Source organism: Amblyomma americanum, chromosome 6 (genome assembly GCF_052857255.1).
Source record: "Amblyomma americanum isolate KBUSLIRL-KWMA chromosome 6, ASM5285725v1, whole genome shotgun sequence".
Taxonomy (NCBI): domain Eukaryota; kingdom Metazoa; phylum Arthropoda; class Arachnida; order Ixodida; family Ixodidae; genus Amblyomma; species Amblyomma americanum.
Genome location: NC_135502.1, coordinates 135,764,950 through 135,771,465, shown reverse-complemented (window position 1 = coordinate 135,771,465; position 6,516 = coordinate 135,764,950). Strand labels below are relative to the sequence as shown.

At 51.0% G+C, this 6,516-nt stretch overlaps 1 long non-coding RNA gene across 1 annotated transcript; it reads left to right on the top strand.

Moving 5' to 3' along the window:
- Positions 1-1,924: 1,924 nt before the first annotated feature.
- Positions 1,925-6,236, top strand: LOC144094118 (uncharacterized). Its single transcript, XR_013306410.1, has 3 exons — positions 1,925-2,657; positions 2,776-2,903; positions 3,420-6,236. It is a non-coding gene; the product is annotated as an uncharacterized LOC144094118 (long non-coding RNA).
- Positions 6,237-6,516: the final 280 nt, after the last annotated feature.

The window sequence follows — 6,516 nt, the reverse complement described above, 5'->3', positions numbered from 1 at the left end:
CAGTGGAACGAGGCCGCGTGTTGCAGCACTGCCAGTCCACGGAACGCCATCACCCGTCCGGCGCGACGCCTTGCCCGTTAGACAAATCGCTCTGCTACGTACAATGAAACGGATGCGCGGAGCGGCAAAGCACGTAGAAGCGCTGCCAGGTGCCTTCCCGAAACGCGCGGCACTCAAGTTGCAGTCGTAGTTCGTCGGCACATCATACTCGACAAACCTGATGCCACGAACGCCAGCATAGCTTCCGTGCCGAACGAACGGGCAGCAAGCCGCAATTAAGCTTCGTGGTGGTAGTGGTTTTATTAAAAGTAATAGTAGAAAGGAAGGAAAAGATTTTTGCTATCCCCGGCATCTGCCATCGATACTGAAGCACCTGAGCTGGGTCAGCGGATATAAAGGATAGCAGGCAGAATGGAGAAATGAAAGAGGTGAGGGGACAGGAAGAGAGGATAGGGGGAGAAGTAAGATGTGCAAACTATTTACACAATAAGAAATGTGTCCAGGTTGTGCGCGTGATTAGTTCATTTTAGAGGAATTAAATCACACACGCGCACAGCACTGTTTTGGTTACAACTGGAGTGGGGCGTCCAGTTATTAATCGTTCAAGGTAGAACTCGCGGAGTGTTCGGTCACTGCGTGTAACTACGTTGTGACCGTGTAAGTGCGCGACAGCCGGTGACACTGTCGATGCGCTCACCTCCCGCGATGCGTGGGTCGGGGTGCTGCTTTCGGAGATGGTCGTGGATGGCCGCACGCACGTCCTCCAGCGCAAGGGGCAGATCGCTGGCAGGTAGTTGGTGTGCAGCGGTCGCGAGGTCGTCAGCTTCTTCGTTGCCTGCGATGCCGCAGTAACCGGGCACCCACTGTGCACGCACGGCACAACCTCTCTGCGCGAGGCGCTCGATGCGCGAGCGAATTTCGCGGACTAGTGGGGTACCGCGTCCGTTAGATTGCAGGCGGCTGAGGGCGGCGCGAGAGTCGCACAGCAGAGCCCTCCTGGGTGGCGCAGGGCCGAGGGTGAGCAGCAGATCCAGCCCGAGCCGGATCCCCATCAACTCCGCCGTGGTGGAGGAGCCCAGGAAGGCTGCGTGTTGCTGGCTGTGCAGTCGCAGGGCGGGGATGGTGGCCGCCGCAGCAAGGCAGCAGCTGTCGCGGGCCACTGAGCTGTCGGTGTACACGAGGAGATGGTCCTGGAGCTCCTTGTGTATGACGGCTCTGGCCAGCTGCTGCACAGCACAGAGGGGTGTGCTCCGCTTTCCCGCAATGCCGACGATCTCTCGCTGTACCTCCGAGGCAGCAGGCCAGGGCACGCAGGAGCCGTAGGGGGGTGGGCCTTGTGTCAATTGCTCATACTTGAGCAGCGCCGCGCCCATTCCTGAGCGCGGGTGCGAGCGCATACGCTGCAGCAGCGAGCCACCGTCCGGTGCGCGGTGAAGCCGGTCGATGTGATTGAATGCTCTGCGCGCTGCTTGGAGCTCAAGTGGCCACGCTCCTGCCTCGGCCAACGTTGCGGCGCACTGCGAGTTTTTGGGCAGGCCTGGCCACACGCGCAGGGACTTGGTGTGCTGAAGCTCGAGTTTCTTCCAGCACGACTAGCGCACCGTGACGAGCGGCAGCGCATAGAGCACCGCCCCCAAAGCTGCGGCATTGTATAGACGCAGCGCGGCTTGCTGGGAGATGCCCTGGCCTCGAGCGGTGAGCTCACTTTCTTTCCTTAAAACCAATTTTCATTCCATCTTCCATCCCTTCCGGCGGGGTCCGGGTTGCCCACCGAAATATGTGTCAGGGTCCCTTCCTTTCCTTGCGCTGCCGTCGCGCGCTATCTGTTGGGGGACGGCCGTTTCGCTCTCTGAGCCATGAGGCCGAGCATCACATGGGCTCCGTCAACATTTGCTCGTGGTGGCGGAATATCGACCTGAAGTGACCTGGGGCGCGATTACGGATCAGTCTCAATCGAAATTGTCTCAAAAAGTATATCATTTGGCTCTCTCCTATTGGTCGGCGGCCATTTTGATTTTTTTCGTCACTGACTGACGTCGTAAATGGCGCAGAAGTGGTGACGTTGGCCATCTAATTATGCGAGCAGATTGAGACGATTTTTTGAGACTGGAAAAAGTAGTATCAACACGTTTGAGACAGAAAATGGCGGCTGTTTACATCGTCGTATACGCGGGTGACCGCGCGAGCAACGGTGTCGGAGGGTGCATGAAGACGACTTTGACGCGCGGGAGAGTTATTTCGAGGAGACTGCGCAGTGTCTGTGCGACGAACTCGCCGTTGAACTGGGAAGTGCGCGGGTGAGTGCGCTGTCAGTGGAGCGGCAGTGCTGTGCGCGCTGCGCTTCTTCGCCTCCGGTGGGTTTCAAGGCGCCGTTGGAAATGAAGAAAACGTCGGCGCAGCCCAACCGACTGTGAACAAGCCTTTGCGGCGGGCAGCGGAGACCAATGTCAACGTTGGGTAACAGAAGGGGGGTGTTCGCTTTCCGAGGAGACCCGAGGGGAAGGCGGCGGCGAAGGAGGGCGTCCTTTGCCTAAACGTTCGCCGCGGCAGCATCTCCGGCGTCGTCGGGTGTGTCGATTGGGCACTCATCACTATCAAGGAGTCTGGGGGCAGTGCTGCGAACGAGCCGCAAGCGGTTCTACGCTGCGGACGTAATAGTGAGTATACCTCGGCCACTGTTTTTGACCGCATGAGTTCAAGTGCTACAAGTGCATGAGCTACAAGTGCGGGCCTCGGCAGCGAGAGTGAGTACGGGCTGTGCTTGTTTTTTCTCAGATCTGTGGCGCGAACATGTGCATCCTGGCCGTGGACTCGCGCTGACCCGGATCCTTCCGCGACGCGTTTGTCTGGCGGCATTCCGAGGCGGAGGAAGGCCTGCTGGACGACGGTGATTTTTTTTCTGGGTAAGCAGTAAAATAGCCGTGTCACCCGTCGGGCGAACTCAGTCACATCTATTGAGCTCCAGCACTATGCATTTGGCCGGATCTGCTAAAGCTACAAGAATCAGTCTGGACAGTTACACAAATGCAGACACTTTACAGTATGATACAGTGTATTGCCACCCTTTCCTTTTGTTAAATATAATTGCAGCAGAAACACAGGACACATATTACATTGTTGAAATGCATAGCCTTCCCTGTTGAAGAAACCAAAGCAAAATGCACCTGACAGCGCTTGTGTTTTGTAGGCAATCATAGCGCATCATTTATATGAATATGGTGGTAAAAGACTGACCTTACAGTAGTGCTCACTTATACATCTAAATCCTGCATGTATGTATGCTCTTGAATGTCATATTCAGCAAAGCCTGGATGTGGGCTACATGGCGTGAGTTTTCTACTGTATAGCAGAGTGTCCTGTAATGCTGTTGAGATCACTGAGAAAGGACATGCTTAGCTGCATCATTTTTTGTTGTGCAGGAGACTATGTCTACCCACTGGAGCCATGGCTGCCTGCACCAGTTGCATGACATTACAGACCTGACTCAGCAGAAGGCCTGTACAACACGCCACATGCTTTCACACAATTTGTGGCTGAGCGCTGTATTGGTGTGCCGAAGAGCTGCTTCCGTTGCTTTCAAGGACACCGGATGCACCAGTGCCAGTGGAAGTGGACAGTGCGCATCATCATCGCACGTGCTGCACTTCACAGCCTCTGTTTGGATGTGCCCATATCAGCAGAGGGTGCAGGCGACACTACCTCTGACCCAGATAACAACAGGCCACCTCTAAATGGTGGCTGCCCCGTACAGACAGGATCCCTCCTCACCTGCCTCCTGAGAAGAGCATACGGTGCTGTACTTTTGGCCTCTCTAGGACGACCCGTCTCCAGAGGAAGGCGTACCGAGGGATGGTGCAGCGGCAGTTGCGATGGAAAATCTAGCGTCCAGAGACGACTCACCATGCTGGCATAGAGAGTCATATCAGGCACTCTTCCCCTGTTGCCACTGTCATTTCCTTGTGTCATTGCACAACACACATCTGCAAGTGTGTGAGCAATTGTGTGATGTGGTTGTGCCCTTGGCCAACCTGTGTGCAGCGAGAAGCCAGCAGTGACAAACAAGTGCCCCCACCGGCTGCCACTTCATTTTCAGTGTGTTTGCTAGTATATCTTCCAGTCCCTCAGCAGCGTGTTGCACAGTCTCTTCCTGAAGACGGAAAAGGTGTTGAAGCAGCTCGCCCAATTTCTGGAAAGCATCATTTTGAACTCTCTTTTGTCAATGCTTATGTCAGCCCACCTGCCCCTTCTCTGCTGTCTCCTTCCAGCTTGGTGGAGTGCCTGTGGTCATTACCTGTGTGACGAACATGCATGAACCAAACGTGTAGTGCCGGAATAAGGCATGAAATATTTGTGATGCTTGTTGGAATCAAAAAGCTGTTTTTTATTGCATCATACATTCAGTAAGCGCGTTTATTTTTTTAGGCACAGCATTTGACACGAGTGTTTCTATTGCAGAAAAGGCAGTGTACATACAAGCATACATTACCTTGATGTACAATTACCGTATGGCATTTCTGAGTGCAGTTAAGAAAAAAAAATCTGAAAAATTGAGTTCAAAGTGCATGTTTTCTTTCATACAGAGGCTACCTGTACAATAAATATGGCATAGTACAGTGTACATGATGCATTTTCCGGACTACAAAACATTTTGGCACATATAAGTAGTGTAAATACCAAAGCTAAGCTTTTAGCGTAATGGTATGTGGCTAGGGGTTTCGCTCTGTGCTAAAAGCTGTACCTACTGCAAGGAAACCGCTGTACAACAATGCATAATAAAGATTGTAAGGTGCAGTGGCTACAATGACTGCTGAATGACTAGAACATCTTCACTGATAGACAAAGATGTGTAAACATCACAGACACATCATCAAGGAGATGGTGTGTGATTAGAGGTTAGTTTACAATCACAAATCATGCAACACCGTTACTGGAAATGCTCTACAGCTCTAAGAATATACAGGCAGCTCCATTGTGGGAAATTTTGAGCACTCGGTTATTGCCCCATAACTGACACCTAGCTTGGTTTGCGTAACACAGGGCTATGAAGTCTTGTCCATGATGACACGAGACGGTGACAATGCCGAATGGCCGGACAAGCTCCTTGTGCTATCATATAATATGTGTGATAAGTGCAACTGCTGTCAAGCTACTTTTCGCCTAGGTATTTAATGTCCTAGTCATTTTCAACTGGCTGTTCCCTTTCAAACTGGAGTGGCTTGTATACAGGGTGTCTCAGATATGATGGACCATAATTAAAAAAAAAAAACAAGTGGTCTTCCGACCTGAAAGGAAGTGCATGTTAGAAGCTATGCAAAGTATTTAAAGCCCTTCAAACACTGCCCTCACCAAACCCAGTTATACCAGCATCACTCCGCCTGCTGAGCAAAATACAATATTACACATCACTGCCCTGTCCTACCTACCTCACTGCCCTGGATCATATGCAATTCAAGCGCTGTGTACCAGCAAACATGAACAAACTTGCTCAACTTTCTGCCCAGTTGCAATTAGCCTCTATACAAGCAAACTACTTCTTTCCAGGTTGACCCTGGATCTACTACATGATCAGTAAATAACGTTAATGGAACAAGCTCGTTCTCTCCTCGGTGACAATAGCAAAGTTATCAAGTCAAGTGCTTCCTTTCTCTCTAAACAAAGTGGAGCATAAGCATCACAATTTCTGCATCTTGCACAGGAAAAAAAAGAAACTACGGCAACAACTGAACATAAACCGAACGGAGCTACAAAAATACAAACGAAACATCAAGTGCTTAGCCCGATGTGGGCGGCAACACTTGGTTACGAGGCAGAAGAGTGCTGCCACAGAGGCAGGCCGTGTCGGCTCTCATTTCCCGCACCGAGATTGCAAGCTATCAGCAGCTGCACCTGTCTGTCGGCAGTTGCTTCTATGTGATGATTCATGGTTTTCTGGTATTTTCTAAAGAAAATAAACAGAACCACACGTCACTCGGCGATCGATAGGCGCCGACCGAGAACACAGACTAAAGTTGTCTTCGTCGATTTTCGAGCCGAGCGCTGCTTGTAAGTTGATCTCGGCAGGCCCGTAGCATTCACTGCCTTCAATCAGATTTTTCTGCGCACTTAAGACATCCGCAAAGTACCTTGATTTTAGACGACACGCGAAAAAACAGGAACTAGCCATGGAATCAGCTGTTTTCTTGCAGGCCGCCATGTTCACGTTATGCCACTGCCAGCGCGCCCTCATGGCAAGAGAAGTTAACCTGCAGCAAATTTAATTGTAAAACTGAAAATGCTTCTAATTTTCCCTCATGTTGTTGAGATTGCAACACAGTTTACTACCAAAATAAAACGTTGCTTGTTTTCTTCATTGCGTTTTTGTTCATTTTCAGACTAACATGTTCACGCTATACCGCTGACAGCACACCTTCGCGGCAAAAAAAGTGACTGAACAGCAAACTTAATTGTAAAAATGAAAACACTGGTTCTTTTGCTTGGTGCTGTTGGGTTTGAAATACAATTACTTAGCAGAATAAA